The 14,902-nt window shown below is 45.5% G+C and overlaps 1 protein-coding gene across 2 annotated transcripts in view; it reads left to right on the forward strand.

Annotated features, from left to right (window-relative positions):
* Window positions 1–14,902, forward strand: part of EML1 (EMAP like 1) — a 177,195-nt gene that overhangs the window by 27,297 nt on the left and 134,996 nt on the right. Inside the window, exon 1 of one of the 2 annotated variants that reach the window (XM_078054216.1) lies at window positions 4,432–4,664. The exons of the other annotated variant lie outside the window; for it this stretch is intronic. The gene's annotated coding sequence lies outside the window, so the exon portion shown is untranslated. Of the gene's footprint in view, window positions 1–4,431; window positions 4,665–14,902 lie in introns of those variants that run through there. 2 annotated transcript variants of the gene reach the window in all.

Raw genomic sequence — 14,902 nt, forward strand, 5'->3', positions numbered from 1 at the left:
CCGACTGAGCCACCCAGGCGCCCCTATCATTTTATTTTTTATTTCCCCTTTATCACCTATTTTTAATTTCTCTGTTCACCTTTCCTGCCCTTTAAAAGAAAAAGATTTGTTTATTTATTTGAGAGAGAGAGAGAGCTCGAATGAATGGGGAACAGGGGCAGAGGGAGAGAGAGAAAATCCTGAAGGAGACTCCCCCTGAGAGCAGAGCCAGAGTGGGTCTCTATCCCAGGAACCTGAGATCATGACCTGCGCTGAAATCAAGAGTTTGATGCTTAACTTACTGAGCCACCTAGACACCCATTTCCTGCCCTTTTTGGGAATTATTTGAATATTTGGGGGAATTCCATTTTAATCTACCCATTGACTTTTTAGCTATACCTCTTTGCACTGCCTTTTTAGTAATTGTTCCAGGGATTATAATATACATCTTAAATTTTCACTCATACTTAAGGTTAAAATTGGATGACTTCACATAAAATGTAGGAACTTTGCACCCATTTGGTGCATTTATCCTCATTCCCATCATCCTTACAGTACAGTTGCAATATGTATTATATCTACTGTGGATTCCACAAGACGGTGTTAAAATTTTTGCTTCAGACAGAAATGGGTAATTTTTTTTTTTTTAGATTTTTATTTATTTAGAGAGCAGGGGGAGGGGCAGAGGGGGAGAGAAAGAGAATCTCAAGCAGACTCCACACTGAGCGTGGAGCCAGACACAGGACTTGATCTCATGACCCTGAGATTATGAGCTTAGCCAAAATAGAGTCGGACACTTAACCAACTGGGCCACCCAGGCACCCCCAGAAATGGGTAATTTTTTAAGTTAAGAGGAAAATAGTCTTTTGTATTTATTATTTCTGATGCCATTCATTCATTCATGAAGATCTGAGATTTTCTCCTGCTTCCTTTGCCTTCAGACTGGAGAACTTCCTTTAGCATATCTTATAGCGCAGGTCTGGTGGGGACGAGTGACCCAAGTTTCCTTTATTTTAAAATGTCTTTATTTCATCTTTATTCTTGAAGAATACTTTTGCTGGATATAGACTTCTGGGTTGATGGTATTTTTTCTTTCAACACTTTAAAGCTGTTGTTCCACTGTCCTCTGGCCTCCATGGTTTTTGATAAGATGTCTGCAGTCACTCAAAGATTGATTCCCTTGTATGTGACGCATGGTTTTTCTCTGTCTGCTTTCCAGCTATTGCCATTATCTACTTTCCAGCAGTGTTTTACGATGTGCCCCAGACATAGCTTTCTTTATCCTCTTCAGATGTGCTGAGCCTCTTGAAATTATAATTTGTGTTTTTCTTCAAGTGTGGGAAGTTTTCAGCTATTATTTCTTCAGATAATGTTTCCTGCCCTGTTCTCTTCCCGTCCTCTGGAACTTTTAAATCTTTGATTGTTTTCCTCTCTTTGAGGCTCTGTTAATTTTATTGTCTTTATCGTCTCTCTCTCTCTCTCTCAGATTGGAAAATTTCTATTCACCCCTTTTCAAGTTTATGGATTATTTTTCCCTTGTCATTCTGAGTCCAGTGAATTTTTTTCATTTCAAATACTGTGATTTTCAGTTCAGAAATTTTCATTTGATTAATTTTAAATGTATAATTCAGAGGTTTTTTTAGTATGTGCCCAAAATTGTACAATCATCACCACTACAAAATTCCAAAACATTTCATTACTCACAAAAGACACCCAGTATTCATTGGCAATCACTCCCCATTCCCCCTTCTCTCCAGCTCCTGGCAACTACTAATCTACTTTTTGTCTTTATAGATCTTCCTATTATAGAAATTTCCTATAAATGGAATCATAAAATATGTGGTCTTTTTTTAAAGATTTTGTTCATTTCTTTGACAGAGAGAGACAGCGAGAGAGGGAACACAAGCAGGGGGAGTGGGAGAGGGAGAAGCAGTCTTCCTGCCGAGCAAGGAGCCTGATGCAAGGTTCAATCCCAGGACCCTGGGATCATGACCTGAGCCGAAGGCAGATGCTTAACTGACTGAGCCACCCGGGTGCCCCAAGATATGTGGTCTTTATGTCTGGCCTCCTTCACTTAAGAATGTTTTCAAGGTTTATTCATGTGGTAGCCAGTACCACTACTTCATTCTTTTTAATGGCTGAATAATATTCCATCACATGAATATACTGCATTCCTTAACCCATTCATCAGTTGATGGACATGGATTTTTTTTCCTACTTTTTAGCTGTTCTGAATAATGCTGTCAGTTGGTTCATTTTTATATTTTATATCTCTCGATTAAGATATTCTATCTTTTCTTTATTAGAACATACTTTTCTTTATATCATTGAATATTGTTATAATAGCTGCTTTAAAGATCTTATCTAATGATTCCAATATCGGGGTCATCTTAAGGTTGGTTTCTGTTGATTGACATTTTTCTTGAGAATAGGTTGCATTTTCCTGGCTCTGCATATGTAGAGTAATTTTGGATTGTATCCTGGACATTGTGGGTGTTCTGTTATAGAAACTCTGGATTCTGTGATATTGTTTTGAAGAGGGTTGATATTTGGAACTAACTTGGTTAGTCTCAAACACTTGTGGTGGGTGGGGACCCAGATCTTGGTTCAAGCTGCTTTTAACAAGCCACACACATGTGTGGCTTGGGGGTCAGCCAGAAATTTGGGCAGTATTTTTATGTATTTTATGTATTCCTTCTCTGGCTCTCTCTTTTATGGTTCCTCCCCACTCTCCAGCCATTTTGGTTGTCCAAGCCTCCTCCTTCTGGTTCCTCAGTCCAGGGGGACAATAGGCTTCCTACTGGAATTTAGCCACCTTGTCCTCCCACCACAAATGTACCTGCCTTCAGGGCAAAGCCACAAACATGGGAAATTGCCCCATGTGGGTTGATTCTTCTAGGTTTTTTTTTTTTAAGATTTTATTTATTTATTAGAGAGAGAGTGCACGCAAGAGAGAGCATGAGCGGGGTGAGGGGCAGAGGGAGAAGCAGACTTCCCACTGAGCAGGGAGCCTGACTCGGGGCTTGATCCCAGGACCCTGAGATCATGACCTGAGCCGAAGGCAGACGCTTAACTAACTGAGCCCCCCAGGTGCCCCTCTTCTAGGTTTTAATGCTACTCCAAAACCTGCCTGCTTATGTTTATTCTCAGAACCCTCAAGATGTTGTTTTTGCCATTTTGTCCATAGTTTGTTAATTGATAGATGTCTGTGGGAAGGTTGGTTTGTGAGGAATTTACTCCTCCATACAGTAGCAGAATATATATGTGTGTGTGTGTGTGTGTGTGTATGAATGTATGTATATATTTGAGTATTTATTAATATATATTTGAATATATATTTAAATACATGTACATTTGAATATATATTTTTAAAAAAAGGTTTATGAATTGATACTTACCCTACTCCATGTTTACACGTGATATACTCTGATATTTTCTGCTCTGCTCCACAGTATTTCATTTAAAAAATGTTGGTCTCAGTCCCCTCCTAAGTTGATTTCATGACCCAAGAATGGGTCACGACCCACAGTTTAACCCAGGGTGCTCTAATGCCTGGCAGGCAAGAGGCAGGTGCTCTTACTAGAAGAGCTCATTAAACAAAATGCAAGGGGTCCCCCCTCCCCTGCCCCAGTTTTCCTGAACATACTGGGAGCAGGGTGGTCATAATGACGCTCTCACAGATGGGTGAACATCTGTGTCCCCTCCCCCCCACCTCCCCGTCTGCCCCCGCCCCCACCCTGGGGCCTGCAATGACCAAAGTCCAAAGTAAGAGCCCTCCAGGGTCCAGGCCTTGCTGCTACACGTGATTCACAGGCTTTTGCCTGACCCCCCAAGGCAGCAACATAAGGCTGCAAACTTTTTATTTCGTTAAATAATGACCATCTACTCAAGCCATCATTTCATTAAAAAAAAAAATCACAAAAATGTCAGATGGACAATCTTAGACCAAGGCAGAGGCCTGAAATCAAATTCATTTTGTGCATCATGAAAACCCACTGCACATTTTCTCACTCCGTGGTTGGGTGTTTGGGAGCCTCCGATTCAGCCGGGGATACGGGAGCCCGGGGCTAGAAAGACACTGGGAGGTTTCAGAATCCACCTCCCTCCCTCCTGTGTCAGGCTCAGAACGGAGTGGACATTTGCCCAGGGTCCCACATCTGAGAGAGAGAGAAAATGTTTTCCAGTTTTTTCACAGAAAACGCACCAAAAATTCCAAGTAGCTCTGACTGCAAAGACGCGGCGCTTGCTCCCAGGTCCCATCTGTGCTCCACAGACTCCCAGGATCACTGAGCTCATTTCACTAACTGCCGCCAGTCCCCCGGGCTGGCTTCCTCTGCCCTACTTGCCACCACCCAGATACGCAGGGCCCTGTGGCAGAGAACAGAGGCGGGGGGTGGGAAGAGGATCCCGCCAGGCCAGGTGGGCGTGCCCCCCCACCCCCCGCAGACCCGCCCTGCTCCCAGCCGCACCGGAGGCCCAGAGCCCCTTTAGTGCCTGCATAATGGATGTCTCTCTTCTTGGAAATCACCAGCCCATCCTATTTAATGACAACGAGAGAAGTCGGATGCGGGCGCTCTGCTCCTAAGGCTGGTCTCTGCCTCCTATCCCCCTTGGAGGAGGGGCAGCCGGGTGCTCACGCCGGGAGGAACTGGCTAGGTGTCTTTCTTCTGCCTCACAAAGACTGGGTGAGCATCTTTCCCCTCCCACCCTCAGGCCGTCCTGCCGAGGGCTGGGGTACTGGGCCTCTGAACCATGCTCGGGGTGGATGGGGGGGCAGGAAGAGCCTGGGTCAGGGAAGAGCCCTTTGTAGGGCTAAGGGGGTGGCCAGGGTGGGAGGGAGGGAGGGAAGCCGAGCTCCAAGCAAAGAGCAGAGGGCTTGGAGGCCAGACGGTGGGATTCTAGGGGTGGAGGACTTTCCCTCACCCTCAGAAGGACTCTCTCTGGTCACCAGAGACAGCCACGTGGGCATGGCCTGGTGACCTCCCCACTAACACACATCCATGCTCTTCACCGCGGTGTTCTTAGGCATCTTTAGGGCCTGGCTGACCATGGTGATTGTTAAGATTCAATTATTTCTGTACTGCTCTGTAATTCTATAAGGCTGCCTCATCCCCCCCAATCCTCCCCTGAGTGCACCCTTTTGTCCTGCCACCCAGCCTCCTTCTGGGGCCCCTCCGACCTCCCCATGTCCAGCAAGGGACGGGCTCCTGCCGAACACATCAGGGGCTCCAGGCCCTTGCTGCAGTCCTGACCATGCCGGGTATTGCAGAGTTTAATTTAAAGTCCCTTGGGGCCTTCTTTATCCTGGGCTGCTGGCTGCATGGCTGCCCTCCGATTTGCAGCATACGCCATGGGCATACGCCTTGTCTGCTGTGGGGGTGAGCCAAGGATGTCAGCCTTGCTCCTGGGTGACCCGCAAGCTTAGGGGTAAGGAGCTGTCTTGGGGCATCCACGGGAAGCCTTGGGTGGGGAGAAGCTGCAGGGAGAAAGGGTTGGAAGTGGGGGGGGGGGGCACGTTCCTGGCATCCCCCTGAATGGTGAAGAAAGTTGAGAGTGAAAATTCTAATTGCGAATCCCACTGACAGCTTGAGTTTAAGGGAAAAGATGAGCTAAATTTAACCTAGCCAGTTAAAGAGCCAAAAATGCAATTTACTAATTAGCTTCAAATGGAAACGAGTCCAGTGATCATAAAGAGCTTTTCTAGTTACAAAATACAAAAAAAAAAAAAAAAAAAGAGGTTGTTCCTCTCTTCGTACTGACATGCATTTTATATTCTAATACTGTTATATAATTAGGAATATAGCCTGCTGGCACGGTGTTCAAGACAGGCAGAGAATCACAGCCCCCTTGAAAAGTTGCAGGAAGCTGTGTGTCCGCACATTTGCTAATTACAGAGCATCGGGAGGGATCCAGTCTGGGTTCTCAGGGTGTGCAGAGCCCACTTGGTGCTGAGGCAAGGTCTCACACTGAGTTCCTCTAGCCGGCACTGGGTGCTGAGGGGCTCAGAGGGGGGAGGGGGCATCTGGCAGGAAGGGAGGAGAGGGTCCCCAGAGGGGGAGGCATCTGAGATGACCCTTGAGAGGCAGTGACCGGGAAAATGCGGAGTGTATCTGTCTGTTTGGGCTGCCATAACACAATACCACAGGCCGGGGGGCTTAGACAACAGAGATTTACTTTCTCCCAGTTCTGGAGGCTGGAAGGCGAAGACTGAGGTGCTGGCAAGTCTAATTTCTGGGGAGACTCTCTCCTGTCCTGCAGATAGCCACCTTTCCATCGCATGCTTATATGGAGGAGAGGAAAGCTCTGGTGTCTTCCTTCTCTTAGAAGGACACCGGTCCTATCACATGAGGGCCCTACCCTGTGACCTCATTTAACCTTGATTCCCTCTTTCTCTCCAAATGCAGGTGCATCAAGGGTTAGGGCTCCAATATAGGAAATTGGGGGGACAAAATTCTGTCCGTAATAGGGAGCAATGGGAAGGAACAGCACAAAGTCTGAGATGGAACAGAGTGGGGGGTGTATCCAGAGAATGAAGGGGTCCATGTCACAGGTGAGCAGGCTGAGGCGTGGGCAGACGAGATAGACCCCGCACTGGAAACTCTGGCCTGACCCCGTCACAGCAGTTCCCAGGCCAGGCTTACTCTTCAGTCCTGGGCAATGGGGAGCCACTGCGAACTTCTGAGCAGGGTAGCGATCGCATTAAAGCTGCATTTTAGCAGACCAACCTGGCCACCCCGTGGGACATACATTTTCATTACTTTGGGATGCATTTTGTTGAATATCATTTTTGGACCAATTTGAAAGGTGTGCCTAAAACAGGGTCTAAATTATGAGCCTCTTCTCTTTCCCACATAATGGCAGAGTATTGGGGTAGCAACAAGGACTTTGAACACAACATTTATAGATTGATCCAGGACATTATAAATAGTCATTGCACAAAAGGTAACATTTGGAAGAAAGCGTTCTCTTAGCAAATTTGCATGATACAGTTTATGTTTCTACTCTTCCAACTAAAACAGATGGTTTTCCCAAACTATGGCTATCTTTTAAGAATATTTCCTGATGCTGTAATTTGGTGCAATAAAATGTCCTTTGGGCAAAAATAAAATCTTAGCAGGTAAAACAGCTGTTCATATATTAAATATGTAGAAAAGTGTGTCCTCGAGGTCCTCATAGATGGAGCTTAAAGGAGGAAGTTCTATCTGTTATAAATGGAGAAAGTGTAAAAACCTGTGAAATTAATTAGTGCAGAATCCTGATGACGTATAGATGAACATTTTACTATCCCATTCATCGGATATGGTTAGTTTTTAATCAGTAAATGACATCATTAAGAATGCACATAATAATGTAATTAAGGACCGCATCACAGTATATGGTATGTATATAAATGAATTCTAACTTGTTGTCATTAGTAATATTGGTCATAAATTAATCCCCCTCTTCCCAAATGGCTGTGTGTTGCCCATAAATTTGTTCTCAAACTACCTTTTCTGCCACCACCTCTATTTCTCACCGGAGTGGCCAATATATGAAAATATGAGCTTACACATTGATATATTATGGGGATATTTTTTTCCCGACAGATTTATCGTAAGGCCCTTTATATCAGAAGCTCCAGCCACATTGTCCCAAGCCTTCCACTGATTTTCAAATGCACAATTTAGAGTTATTCAGAAACCCACCTACTATACAAAATCGAAGTAAAAAGGCACATAAATCTTTAACATCCTTGAAGTTTTTCTTATTAAAAAGAAAGGTCCTTTAGCAGCAGGAACTAAGATTTTACCTTCATTGGCATGGTACCTGACTTTTAGAAGAAGGCTCACAGCAAATGTCTGTAGAATGAATGAATGAACGAACGAACTAAAGAACAAATAAATTGAAGCTCGGGAAGTTAGATTAAAATGCACATATAATTTTTAAACTTAATTTCAGTTCATTAAAGTCATACTGCACGTATTTTAAAAAATCAGGTAGTTCTACAAGGCTTAATGCAAAAAAATAGCAGTTAGCTTCCTTCACACGCCATCCCCACATTCAAACCTCCCAGACCCAACTGCTGCTTCCAAATATTGTATCTCTTCCTTTCAGTATGTATTTATCTTTCTTGAAATAGCATGGGTATACTGATTCTTCCTGATCTTCCAGGTTCAGGAATGTGTTACCTGTTAGTGTCCCACCACAGCGGATGAAGACCTAGCTCTTGTTCATGTGGCTCACTACAGACCCACACATGCACACACACTTCTCCCCCTCTTTCCAATGTAGTCATGTCATCATTTATTAGTATTATTATTCAAGTATAAAAAACATAGTGGCATATTAGTTTCAGGTGTATAATATAATGACTCAACAATTCTATACATAAATCAGTGCTCATCATGATAAGTGTATTCTTAATTCCCTTCACCTATTCCACCCATGCCCCACCCCCAGACCATCAGTTTCTCTATAGTTAAGAGTCTGGTTTTTTGCCTCTTTTTTTCTTTGTTCATTTGTTTTGTTTCTTAAATTCCACATACAAGTAAAATCATATGGTATTTTTCCTTCTCTAACTTATTTCACTTGGCATTATACCCACTAGACCCATCTGTGTTGTTGCAAATGGCAAGATTCCATTCTTTTTTATGGGTGCATCATATTCCATTATCTATCTATCTATCTATCTATCTATCTATCTATCTATCTATCATCTATCTATCTATCTATCTCACCTCTTCTTTATCCATTCATTTGTTGGTGGACACTTGGGCTGTTTCCATATCTTGGCTATTGTGAATAATACTGCAGTAAACATAGGGGCGCATATCTTTGTGAATTAGTGTTTTTGTTTTCTCTGGGTAAATAGCCAATAGTGGAATTACTGGGTCATATGGTAGTCCCATTTTTAATTTTTTTGAGGAATCTCCATACTGTTTTCCACAGTAATTGTACCAGTTTGCATTCCCACCAACCGTGCACAAAGTTTCCTTTTTCTCCATGTCCTTGGCAACACTTGTCGTTTCTCGTGTTTTTGAGTCTAGCCATTCTGACAGGTGAGAGGTGATGCCTCATTGTGGTTTTGATTTGCATTTCCCTGATGATGAATGATGTTGAACATCTTTTCACGTATCTGTTGGCTATGTCTTGTTTGGAAAAAAGTCCATTTATGTCTTCTCATTTTTTAATTGGGTTATTTGGTTTTTTGGTTTTGAGTTGTATCAGTTCTTTATATATTTCAGATATTAACCCCTTATTGAATACATCATTTGCAAGTATCTTCTCCCATTCAGTAGGTTGTCTTTTTACATTGTTGATGGTTTCCTTTGCTCTGCAGAAGATTTTTATTTTGGTGTAGTCCCAATAGTTTAATTTTGCTTTTGTTTCCCTTGCCAGAGAAGACATATTTAGAAAAATGTTTCTATGGCTGATGTCAAAGAGATTATTGCCCATGTGTTCTCTTCAAGGAATTTTATGCTTTCAGGTCTCACATTTAGGTCTTTAATCTATTTTGAGTTTATTTTTGTGTGTGGTTTTAGAAAGTGGTCCAGTTTCATTCTGCTTGTAGCTGTCCAGTTTTCCCAACATTTGTTGAAGAGACTGTCTTTTTCCCATTGCATGTTCTTGCCTCCTTTCTCATAGATTAATTGACCTTATAAGCATGGGTTTATTTCTGGACTCTCTATTCTGTTCCATTGATCTATGTGTCTACTTTTGTGCCAGTACCAAACATTTTTTAAAAGATTGATTTGTTTAGGGGCGCCTGGGTGGCTCAGTCGGTTAAGCGTCTGCCTTTGGCTCAGGTCATGATCCCAGGGTCCTGGGATCGAGCACCGCATCGGGCTCCCTACTCCACAGGAGGCCTGCTTCTCCCTCTCCCACTCCCCCTGCTTGTGTTCCATCCCTCACTGTCTTCCTCTCTCCCTCTCTCTCTGTCAAATAAATAAATAAAATCTTAAAAAAAAAAAGATCGGTTTGTTTATTTTTGAGAGAGAGAGAAAGAGAGAGAGCAAGCACGTGTGGGGGGAGGGGCAGAGGGAGAGAAAGAATACCAAGCAGACTCTCCACTGAGCACAGAGCCCCACTTGGGGCTCAATCCCAGGACCCTGAGATCATGACCTGAGCTGAAGGCAGATGCCCAACCATCTGAGCCACCCAGGCGCCCCCTCCCTGGAAGCTTTCTGAATGATTTCCTTATCCCCAGTGTTCTAAAGTGTCACAGGATAGAAATTTGGTTCTCTCTCCATTGTGTTGAGCATTTAGTAGGTCCTTTCAATCTAGGAATCTGTGTCCCTTTGTTCTGGGAATTTTTCTTGAATTATTTCTTTGATGATTTCTCTTCCTCTAATTCTGTTTTTGCTTTCTGAAACTCCTGTTTTTATACACTGAACCTCCCCATATGATTACTAGATTTTTTTTCTTCTGTATTCTATATTGTTCTTTTTGTGCTATTTTTCTGGGAGATTTCCTTAACTCTACTTAGACTCTTCTGTGGACATTTTATTTCTATGGTTATATTTTAATTTCCCAAAACTCTCTTTTATCATCTGACTTTAGCATCTTGTCCTTATCTTGTGGCTGCAATAACTTGAATCGTTGAGGATGTCGATGATTGTTTTATTTCCTTCTGTACTCTATGTTGTCTGTTTCTTCATACCCTCCTCCTTTTATCCTTTTATATTTTCTCAACTGTTTAGAGACTTCAGCTCTCCAGTCACATTTTAGAGAGGAACATTCAACAATTGTCTGAAGCTTGGAGTCCACTGATGAGGCTTGTCAACAGGAGGACCTCCCTGTGATTTCTGACCTTCCCCACCTCCATGTCTTTCCCTCAAGAAGGGTCTTCCATACTCTGCTCTAGAGAGCAGATACTTGGCTGCCAGGATTCCCGGACCTGAGCGTAGGAAGGGACTGGGGTGAAGGCTCCTCATTCAGCCTTAGGCGATCGCTTCTTTCTCATCTTCAGGATGGTGCCCCCTGGTATCCATTGGTGCAGAGAACCCCTTAGTTCCCCTGTTGCAGAGATTAAGCTTCTGATCTTCTGCAGGGAGAGGAAGGGCATCAGGAAGGGGGTCTAACTGCTTCTGTCATAGTCACCTTGGGCTGCCATAACAAAACACCTTTACAGGCAGGGGGGCTTACACAACAGAAATTTATTTGCTCCCCATCCTGGAGGCTGGAAGTCCGAGATCAGGGTGCCAGTAGCGTTGGTTCCTGGTTGGGCCCGCTTCCTGGTCTTCTTGCAGTGTCCTCACATGGTGGAGATGGAGAGGGAGGTGGGGAGAGAGAGATCTTCCTCTTATAAAGCCTCCAATCCTATCAGCTTAGGGCCCACCATTATGACCTCATTTCACCCTAATTACTTCCTAGAGCCCTATCTGCACACACAGCCGCTTTAGGGCTTCAGGAATTCAAGGACACACAGTTTTCTGTCCGTAGCAGCTTCCTAAGCATACTTTTGGCTGATTGTCCTGTTTTCAGCCTCTCCTGTGCCCCTCATTTCCGTAGGTGCTTGTGCTGTCAGTTTTTGAATCTTTTGAGGGCTCTGTGGTGACAAATGGGGTGCTTCTTGGTTTCTCCAGCCTTACTGGCCTCTGCTGCAGCTTGCTGGGGGCACACGAGCCCCGACCTGCGCTGTCCTGTTCCCCAGCTTGCGGTTCTGTGGAGGTCCTCTCCTTCCATCCTCTCTGCCTGTGGGTGTGAGGAGCTTCAGCAGAACGTGCCTGGTCTGCCACCTTTCCCGGGAAAGCCACCGTTAGATCTTTACGAGGACAATTATGTTGCCAACAAATACCTGTTGAACAAATGAAGGAAACCTCACCTTTTTTTTGTGGCTTTACACCTCTCTCATCCTTCTGACCCTTCCTCCCAGAAGACGTGCCCTCCCTCCTTCTGTCCAAGGAGACTCTCCCGCATACCATGTCCTCTGGAAACCGGTCCCAGCAGCCACCTCCCGCCTCCTTGAATCGAAACCAGCTTCCCCTCCTCGGGCTCTTTCTTCCTCCCACCAACCATGCTTGCTCTTCCCGTCCTGACAAAGTCTACCCTGGCCATGCTGCCCTGGAGGTGGGTTTTCCTGCTCTTTTCTCCTCTTCCTGTGTGACTGTCTGATCCTGGCCACCTCCAGCCCTCAGACCTTGCCACCACTCAGCTGTCCAGCTTCTGTGTCCCCAGTGGCATCCTCACTGCCAAAGCCATGGCCTTCTCCCTGCACCACCCCCCCACTTCCTGACAACCCACTCTGCCCCCGACTCCTTGTCTCTTAGAAGACATCCTCCCTCGGTGTCCCCGGAATCAGCAACCTGGTCTGACCAGCCCATTCCCCACCCACCTGGGAGGCTGGCACCCAGGCCCTCACCATCTCATTCGGAAATATGCTAGGCATCCACTAGTTGTTTTCATGTCCTCAGGGTCCCCTGAGTCTAGTTTGCATGCTCCCGCATCAGCCTTCCTGAAGCACAGCCTCAGTGTGTGGCATTCAAAGGGCTTCCTACTGCCCATGGGCCGAGTCCAACCCCTTTGTAGGTAGGGGCTCCCAGACCCTCTGCAGTGGAGCCTCCAGTTTGACCTCCTCATCCCATGTTTGACTTGAACAGAGCTGGATGACTTATCATTTCCTAGACACGCTGGGCATGCTTTGCTAACCTCTTCCCTGGATGGCTTTCCCTCCTCCTCCCACTGTCTTGTCTCCCAGGCCATCAGGGCTGGAGTTCTGGGTCCGTCTACCCGCGGTTCCTCTCCATCTGCCCCAGCCACTGGGGGTGCAGTAGTCCTCATGCCTTCACTTGTCCCAAGCAGCAAGGACTTTCTGCATGCATACTATGGGTAAGGTGCAGTGGGACCTCGGGGCTGCACCCTACAGGATGTCCGAGGTCGCACCCTATCTCGGGGTGTTCTTCTTTCCTGTGAGCAACTGGTGTCAGCTTTTATTCTTGAGTAAAGTCTTCCCTTCCTTCCCCCTCGGCTCTTATCTCATCCTCAGCTGCAGAGGGAATAGTTCAGAACAGAACAGGGAGGGTTTGGGCCTGACAGGACCAGATTTAAATCTTGTCTCCACCATTCACCAGCCCCATGACCTCAGCCAGGCACCTGCCTCTCTGCTCACAGGGGAGTTTCCCTATGTGTAAAAAAACTTTTTTAAAGATTTTATTTATTTATTTATTTTAGAGTCTGCTCAAGAGAGTGGGGGTGGGAGGTGGAGGAGGAGCAAGGGAGAGGGAGAAGCAGACTCCACGCTGAACGCAGAGCCTGATGCGGGGCTCTATCCCATGACCCTGAGATCATGACCTGAGCTGAAATCAAGAGTCAGACACTGAGCCACCTGGGCGGCCCCCTATGTGTAAAACTGAGGCAGTACTACCTACCCCACAGGCTTGTAGCTTGGGCTGGAGCTGATACACGAATGGACAAAAATGTCCCTGATGGGCTCCTGTGTGCCTTGGTCCCCTCCTGTATGTTTGCTGTGTTCCTATGCGTATGCTCTCTCCTAGACCGTGAGACCCCCAGGGGGTGGGCTGGCACCTTATTCCCCTTTGTGTCTTCTGTTCCCGGCAGAGTAGTCACTCATTGTGTGCGAGGGAGTGAACCAATGGTCAGCATCCTGTCTGTGATGAAGAGCACAGTGAACAAGCCATGATTGAGGGAGGGGCAGCACTGTCTTACCAGTGATCTCTAATCAGAAGACCCTTTAACCCTTTGCCTTAATCAGTGGGATAGCTGGAGTCGAAAGTCCAAAGGTCAATATTTTAGCAAGGCTTCAGGACCCTTGGTTAATTACAAATGAATACTGTGTATCTAGCCCACAGAGATGTGAAAGCCCATGCCAGGGGTGGTGGGAAGGAACCAGGCAAACCTCAGAAACAGGTCTTTTACTTGCCTTTCCAGATAAATATTCAGATTTCTGGCAACTTTCTTTCTTGCAACTTTGATGCCATGAGTTAGCTTAAGGTAGCACTTTCAATATACCTGTGTGAATCTCAATAATTTTTAAAACATACAATATGGATAGATTCTAAGTCTTTCCATGCTAGCTGGGATTACCATATAATTTGTAATCCAAACCAGAATACTCCAGAGTCCCAGGGGGACTACTGCTGATCACCCAGGGCACGGGCACAAATCCAGCTGCCCCAGCACTCTGGGATGAATAGTCGACCTAATACTGGTGTATTTACTCTGTGGTTAGTCGGTGATATGCCAAAAACTGCCATAAAACCTCTCGGGTAACACAATGGAGAAAATGAACACAAATTCCCGAAAATGACGTCGTTCAGTGGAGCTGTTGCAACGGAGATTTTGTTTGCAATCGGCTGCAACACCTATAGGACTCTATGAATCACAGTCACAATGCCGAGTTTCCTAAATGAAACAAAATTTTTAAAAGGGAAAATTGAATATGACTTTTAAATTTCCACTTCATTTCAGACACTTCCAAATATGTAAATTATTTCGATGGAGGCAAATCATCAAGAGCGCTTTTGAGGGAATGACCCAAGAGAAAAAAGCCATGGGTTGCTCAGATCACAAGGAGTTTTCATGTCCATCTGGACTATGAACACATTAAGTGTGGAAGGCTCAGACGTTCATGGTTCTGCGGCGCCGACAGTTCGATGATAGGGTAATGAGGCTGGAGAGGCCCCTGATAAGGCTGTGTGTGCTGTTCCGCAGCCAGCGCTTCTCACCTACCCCAGCCCGGCCAGGACAGGTGGTGCACAGGTAGTCAGGAGCCAGGTTCATCTGCGGCAGCTGACTCACCTTTGTGAGATGAGCTGTAGATCTGCTTCCAAACGTGAGGACGAGGCTCCCAGGGGCGAGGGCAGGGCGAGTGCTATGAAGGCTTCGTTTTGGCTGCTGGGGCGGCTGGTGAATGAACACAAAGAACAGCGAGAGGAACAGGGGCCACGAAGGACTCTGAAAGCCATCTGCATATTCTGGACTTTGC

Source organism: Halichoerus grypus, chromosome 8, assembly GCF_964656455.1.
Source record: "Halichoerus grypus chromosome 8, mHalGry1.hap1.1, whole genome shotgun sequence".
Classification (NCBI taxonomy): Eukaryota; Metazoa; Chordata; class Mammalia; order Carnivora; family Phocidae; genus Halichoerus; species Halichoerus grypus.